This window comes from Lycium barbarum, chromosome 12, assembly GCF_019175385.1.
Source record: "Lycium barbarum isolate Lr01 chromosome 12, ASM1917538v2, whole genome shotgun sequence".
In the NCBI taxonomy this organism is placed as follows: Eukaryota; Viridiplantae; Streptophyta; class Magnoliopsida; order Solanales; family Solanaceae; genus Lycium; species Lycium barbarum.
Window position 1 is genome coordinate 10,417,325 of NC_083348.1, and position 8,287 is coordinate 10,425,611.

Here is an 8,287-nt window from a genome sequence, read left to right on the forward strand (position 1 = left end):
CATTCCCACACCATCTAAGGTAAGTTTTATGGTATTTCCATGTTGTTTAAGGTATTTGAAAGTTGAAACACTTGGATTGTAGATGGATATAGAAAATGGGTCATAAATATGAGAATAGTGTCATTTTTGAGTAATAGCTTGGATTGAGTTATGATTCTTAACGTGTTGTGATTATGGTTATGTTATAAATGATATTGAGAACATGAGATAAACATTGTATATGAGCGAAGGTAATAGTGTGCTATGACTATGGATGACTTGAAGTGAATTGAGAAATATGGATAATGTAGGAGAATAAAGACTATTGTTATGATGTTGTGAATGTATTATTGATGTTTGGGAGTTGATATATGATATGGAGGAAGTCGTATAAATAAAGGAGATGCTGTCCAATTTTCTCTAGCTTTAGTCATGTATGCTAGCTATCGATTTTCTAATGATAGTATAACTCTAATGAAGGTAGAAACGTGAACATTGAAGGAGAACGTGCAAGTGATAGAATAGTTGAACGGAAAGGTATGTAAGGCTAACCCTTCTTTCATAAGGCATGGTTCCTTGGCCAAATATCTATTCTTCTATGAGCCTATGATGTCCTCCAAATGATTCTATCTTCAAAAGCTACTAAGCTCATGATTCTCGATATGTTACGATTGTACTAGATTCCTCATATGACGAGTAATCCTATATAGATGTAATGAATGACTATAGTAATGATGTTGAAAATGCTTATGAGCTTTTATGTACATGTGTCTATGTATGACTATTATGGAACCCCGAGCTTATAATAGCCGGGTAGAATATATGTATATATATTTATGTAACGCGCGAGCACCTCTGCAGTTGGGTACGGATCACCCTGAGCCTTGGTAGGGCCAGGTATGTATGATCACCGAGCCTAGCCATGGTCGGGTACGCAAAACACCAAACCTTCGTGATCGGGTATGCTTTGTAAATGATATGTATATGAATATGAATATGAATATGAATATGATTATGGATACGAAATGTAAATGAGTACGGATATGAATAAGGATACGGATATGGATGTATGTACACAATCACGCATTAAAAATGGAAAGTCCCTATGAAAAGCGAGTAAGTGTTTATGATGATGATTCTACCATCTCCCATCCTATGCTATTTCTTATGTTGTCTATTATGCTTTCATAATGATATTGATCATGCTTTACATACTCAGTACATTCTTCGTACTAACGTCCTTTTGTTTGTGGACGCTACGTCATGCCCGCAGGTGGCCAGGGAGACAAACTTGATCCATAGCTTTATTACTCAGGGACTACATAGCGGAGTCCATTTCATTCGGAGCTACAGCTTTTGGTACTTATTCTTTGTGTACATATTTATGGGCACGGCGGGGTCCTGTCCCGCCTATATGATATGACATACTCTCCTTAGAGGCTCGTAGACATGTGTATATGGTTAGATGTATTTGGCCTTGTCGGCCTACATTTTGGATGTCATTTTGTTAGTCTCGTCGGCTTATGTACATTGATATGGGCATAGTTGTTAATGATGATATAAATGTATTGTTGTCCAATGGGATTAGTATGATCGATGGATAGAAAGTATGATTTTTGTTATGTGGCTCACCTAGATGTAAATGTGAAAGTATGATAAGAAGTGTCCGGGTGGGATAGCACCGGCTGCCTGTTGCGGCCCTCCGGTTAGGTCGTGACATGTAGACACTCCGAGGATGAACTGCTCTGATACCAAGTTGGTCACGCCTCAAATTTGGAGCGGCGTGACCGGCACTCGATGCCAAACTAGGCCCCGAGCGAACCACTCTAAATCTGAAACTCTGCTAAGGACTACCTGCACACCGACAATATCAACCAGCCGGTGAGGTCGTAATCTGGATATATATAAACAAATGTGGTCTGTCTTGTCTGAACTGGGCACACACACACCCAAAATATATATACACAACTGAGCAAGCCGACGAGGCCGCTATATAGGCTGAACAACAAAACTGAGAGCTAACATGACTACATATTATCCAACTACATACAACTGTCTACGGACCTCTAGGGAACATGAGCTGCAGAAAGGACAGGACAAGGCACCGTCACATTGAGTTATTTTAGTTACATTTTGATAATTTTTATTTAAAACCATAATTATAAGGGCCTGTTTTCAAAGTCACCCAGGTAATTGGAATTGGGTGTAATTACACAATTTGATCTGTTTGTTTGACCAAGTAATTGCTTAGGTGAAAATTGGGTGTAATTGAAAGGGTGTAATTATACTCTCCAATTCTTGGGGAGGGGGGGGGGGGGGGGGTTGAGAATTGAGTGTAATTACACCCTATAATTGCAAGGTTGTTTTTTAGTTTGTTTCTTTTTTGTTTATTTTAATTTATTTTAATTTTCTATTATTTTAATTTATTTTTTATTTCTATTATTTTTATTGCTTTCTTTAAAATGTATTTTTCTTTTTATATTATTTATTTTTCATTTCCTTTCTTCTCATTCCCAACCTTTACTTCTTGTGGTTTCATGTAATTGTTCGTATTTTTTTTATTTTATTAATTTAGCATAACCGTGTTATTATTCTAATTTTTGAAACCACACCTCTTAATATTAGAAAGAATGAGTCATTAACAAACTTCACATATAACGATCAACGTTATTAAAGTAGAATTTCATTGTGAAAGAGGTTATAGACTCATACTTTCCCTTTCTTTTGAATTATTTACTTAAGGTACATTGGAACTTACTTATGTAATGTTGGAATTTGACACAAGAGTATTATGTTAAACTTTTTCTTTTAGATTTTGAATTTAGGTTATATTTTCAATTTTAAGTTATTTTCTTTCACATTGCATGTTGTTTATTTTTCACTTACATTTGATGGATTTTTTATGTCAAACATTTGAATAATGTTATGGCATTATATTTATATATATTATGTTTTTGTCAAACATCCAATCCATGACGTTCTCACAAAAAAAAAGTCTTCTTTTAAGTTTTATAATTAATTAAAATTAAATATTATTAATTTGAAAAATATATATCTATTATTTTTTACAATATTAGTTACAAATATATGATTATTAATTAATTTATTTTCAAGAAACAATGTGTTATTAAATAACTAATTTAGTATCACTTATAAAGGCAAATACATTTTAAATATTAACTTTAATTTTTTTATAATTACATTTTATTTTTAAGTTAAGCTAACTGTGTAATTACACTCGTGCAACCTAACAACACGCTTGTAATTACAGTGTAATTACGTTATGACAAACAAACAGGTTGTTGTAATTACACTACTGTATAATTACTAGGCTGTATAATACTACCCAGTAATCACACCAATTCTAATTACCAGGTGGCTTTCCAAACAGGCCCTAAGAAATATAAAAAAATTACTCATTTTAATCATTTTATTGACCCGCCCACTAAAAATATATTGATTGATACCTTTGGCTTAATGCATATGCGGCTCCCTAAACTAGCCATTTTTTCATTTTGGCATCTCAACTAAGTGTTGTTCCTATTGAACCCCTGAACTCGTCCTCAAGTGTGTTTATTAAACCCCCTAAATCTGGTTTTGTTAGAAGCAGAAATTGAATTGGGGAAATGAAGGCGGAGTAATATTTTAGACATGTGGTAAGCTATTTTTTAGGTCCATGGATGTGTCGGTTTCTATTGGTTCCGTTCTTCCACTGTCAGCTTAATTAAGAGATGCTCCCTTTTTCCCTCTCAATCGCTGTTAATCTTAGTTAAAAGATGGCATAATTAAATTAGAATATATATTAGCATGTTGCTACATTAAAGATGAAATACTATGAAATACGAGTTCAGGGGTTCAACAAGAACAACACTTAATTGAGGTGCAAAAATGGAAGAAGAAAAAAAGACAAATTTAGAAGACCACATATGCATTAAGCCTACACCTTTTATTTTACCCTCGTTTCCGCCGAAAGTCGTCCTAAAAATGTATAATAGAGTCCTCCTCTCTCTCCTTCAATTTAAGGGCTACCTTCCACTGTAGTCCAAAATTCCACTTTTGAAGATGGAATATGTTACTTTCATGGAAGAATTAGCTATAGGTGACTTTTTAGTTGTGAAATTTGTATAGCTGACCCATGGGGACCACTTGAAAGCAAAATCCAATTAAATTTGGGATTAAGAAAATTGGGGTTCAAAATGTATTTTTTCAAACTTCTTAATCTTTTACAAAATATAAAAAGATCCCAACTTAATCCAAAAAACACACCAACCCCCTTCTCCTCCTCCCACCCCTCCCCGGCCCCCCCCCCCCCCTCCCCCACAATTTGTTTTCTTAAAAAAAAGTTTTGATTTTCTATTTATTTTTTCATCCCCCTCCCCCTCCTCCCAACCCTCCCGTCCCCCCGCCCCGAAAAAAAATTTAAAAATTGATTTTTTTTACCAGCTCCCACTCCTCCTCCTCCTCCTCCCACCCCTTCCCCACTATTTTTTTTTAAAAAAAAATTGATTTTCTTCATTTATTTTTTCACCCCACCTCCTCGTCCTCCCAACCCTCCCCCTGCCTCCCCCCCCCCCCCCAATTTTTTTTTTTAATTTTGATTTTTTTACCAGCCCCCGCTCCTCTTCCTCGCCCCCATTTTTTTTAAAAAAAAATTGATATTCTTTATTTGTTTTTTCACACCCACTCCTCCTCCTCCCCCCAACCCGCCCTCCCCCTCCCTTCCCCCCCCCCCCCCCCCAATTTTTTTTTTTGTAATTTTGAAAAGTTTTTCTTTTTGTTTTTTTGCACCCCCACCCTTCCGGGAAAAAAAAAATTGTTTTGAAAAAAAATTGTTTTGAAAAAAAAAAGTTTTGAATTTTTTTTTTTTGGTTTCTTACTTCCCCCACCCACCTAAAAAAAAATTGTTTTAAAAAAACGTTTTAAAAAGTTTTTATTTTTGGTTTTTTGCACCCCCACTTCAAAAAAAAAAATCTTGAAAGGAAGTTTTGAATTTTTTTTTTTTTTGGGTTTAGGAAAAGTTTGGATAAAATCCAGGTTGTTGTTGTTATGTGTTTGTAGTGAAATAGATGGTGTTTTTGTTGTTGTCCTGGTATGGTTTTTAGGAAAATATATCCAACAGATAGTTTTTTTGTTCTTGTCCTGGTATTTGTCTGGTTCTATTTGTAGAAGATAACCAACAGATTTGTAGTTGTTGCAACAAATTCTACACTTTTTGTAACAAGTAGACAATATGTTGCAGCGACTCACTAATCTGTTGGACATAGCTTCAGTTAGTAGAAGATATCCAACAGATTTTTATTTGTTGCAACAAGTTCTACACTTGTTGTAACAAATAGACAATCTGTTGCAACAACTATAAATCTGTTGGACATAGCTTCAGTTATTTGCTTCTGTTTGTAGAAGATATCCAACAGATTTTTAGTTGTTGCAACAAGTTCTACACTTGTTGTAACAAGTAGACAATTTGTTGCAACAACTACAAATCTGTTGGACAGAGTTTCAGTTATTTGGTCTTGTTTGTAGAAGATATCCAACAGATTTTTAGTTGTTGCAACAAGTTTTACACTTGTTGTAACAAGTAGATAATCTGTTGCAATAACTACAAATCTGTTGGACATAGCTTCAGTTATTTGGTTCTATTTATAGAGGATATCCTACAGATTTGTAATTGTTGCAACAAGTTCTACACTTGTTGCAACAAGTAGAAAATTTATTTATGAATCAGCAAATGTTGAGGAAAGATATAGTCAAATTGTCAGCCAAACTGACAATCAATCCTCAGAAAGAGATGAAGAGCAAAGCCGAGAAGTAGTATATACAAATGAAGAAAGTGAAGAAGAACTAGAAGATGAAGAAACTGATGATGGAAATGAAGGAGATGAAGTAGATCAAGGAAATCTGCTACACCCCAGAAGGTAGTTGCTGAACAAATTATTGCTTAAGTTGTGGTATTTGGAGGCTGTTGAACAATTTCTGTTTTTTTTTTCCTTTATGTTATTTGTGAATGATGTTTATGAACTTATTTATTTTGATTAGTTGTGGTATTTGGAGCCAAGGTGGCTGTTGAAAATTTTTTTTTTATGAACTTATTTATTTTGCTTACTAATTGTTGCAATAGATGCATATAGTAGAATTGCTTAGTTGCTTGGTTGTTGCAACAAATTACTCACCTTGTTGGAAAAAAATCAAACAATTGCTTAAATTATTGTAAAAACTAAAAATGTCGCAACAGATGAGTTAATTGTTGCAATAGATCATACACTTGTTGAAGAAGTTACAACAAGTTACTAATATGTTTCAACAAATGGATCAGTTTAAACAAGTCACTAATATGTTTAGACAAGTTGCCTAAATGATTGCAACAGATCATACAGTTGCTGAAGAAGTTGCAACAAGTTACTAATCCGTTCCAACAAGTAACTTATCTGTTTAAACAAGTTACTAATATGTTTAGACAAGTTGCCTAAATGATTACAACAGATCATACAGTTGTCGAAGAAGTTGCAACAAATTACTAATCTGTTTCAACAAGTTACTAATCCGTTCCAATAAGTAACTAATATTTTTAAACAAGTTACTAATCTGTTGCAACATATAGTACAGTTGTGGAAGAAGTTGCAACAAATTACTAATTTGTTTCAACAAGTTACTAATTCGTTCCAACAAATAACTAATCTGTTTAAATAAGTTACTAATCTGTTGCAATAGATCATACAGTTGTGGAAGAAGTTGCAACAAATTACTAATGATTTTAGTAGATATATATATATATATATATATTGATCACTAAATATGGTTGATTTCCACTGTTTATCACTAAATATGGGTGAATCAAGTAGTTCACACCAATTCACTCCAATGAACACTCCATTTAGTGCGTATTGGACTTAGTTGATCATCTATCCTGACCCAAAACACTATCAAATTGCTTAAGTATATATATTGATCACTAAATAGGGTTGATTTCCATTGTTTATCACTAAATATGGGTGAATCAAGTGGTTCACATCAATTCACTCCAATTATCACTTCGTTTAGTGCGTATTGGACTTAGTTGATCATCTATCCTGACCCAAAACACCATCAAATTTCTTAAGTATATATATTGATCAATAAATATGGTTGATTTCAATTGTTTATCACTAAAGATGGGTGAATCAAGTAGTTCACATCAATTCACACCAATGATCACTCCGTTTAGTGCGTATTGGACTTAGTTGATCATCAATCTTGACCCAAAACAACATCAAATTGCTTAAGTATATACATTGATCAATAAATATGGTTGATTTCCATTATTTATCACTAAATATGATTGATTTCCATTGTTTATCACTAAATATGGCTAATTCCCTTTATTGATCACTAAATATGGGTGAACCAAGTAGTATATGTTGCAGCAAGTGTAGTATCTGTTGCAGCAAGTGTATTATCTATTGGAACAGCTGTAGTATCCTTTGTAACAACTGTAGTATCTGTTGTAGCAAGTGTAGTACCTGTTGCAACAACTGTAGTATTTGTTGCAGCAACTGTGGTATCTGTTGCAGCAACTGTAGTATCTGTTCTAAGAATACACTTAGAATTGCCCATCTAATCCATGAAATTACTATCTAATCCATTAAAGATGTTAGTAGATATATATATATATATATATATATATATATATATATATATATATATATATATATATATATATATATATATATATATATATATTTATATATTCATCACTAAATATATATACAGTTGCAAATACTACAGTTGTTGCAACAGGTACTACACTTGCTACAACAGATACTACAGTTGTTACAAAGGATACTACAGCTGTTCCAATAGATAATACACTTGCTGCAACAGATACTACACTTGCTACAACTGTAATATCTGTTGCAACAAGTGTAATATCTGTTGCAACAACTGTAGTATATGTTGCAGCAAATGACATAGTTGTTGAACTTGTCCTTACTCTTGTTGGATAAAACACAACAAGTTACCCACTTTCTGCAACAATTCACTCCATTTGTTGGAAAAACCCCAACATGTAACTTAGTTGCTGCAATAAGGCCTGTCAGTTGTTGCAACAGATTGCTTATTTGCTGGAAATCTTTTAGCAGTTGGATAAAACACAAGTTACTAATTGTTGCAATAAGTCCTGTTACTTGTTGGATAAAACCCAACAAGTTACAGAGTTGTTGTACAGATTCATTACTTGTTGAAAACTGTTCAGCAATTTATTAACAACAATACACACATTTGTGATAAACATATCATATAAACCAAGTTCACAAGCACCAAGAACAGAAATTAC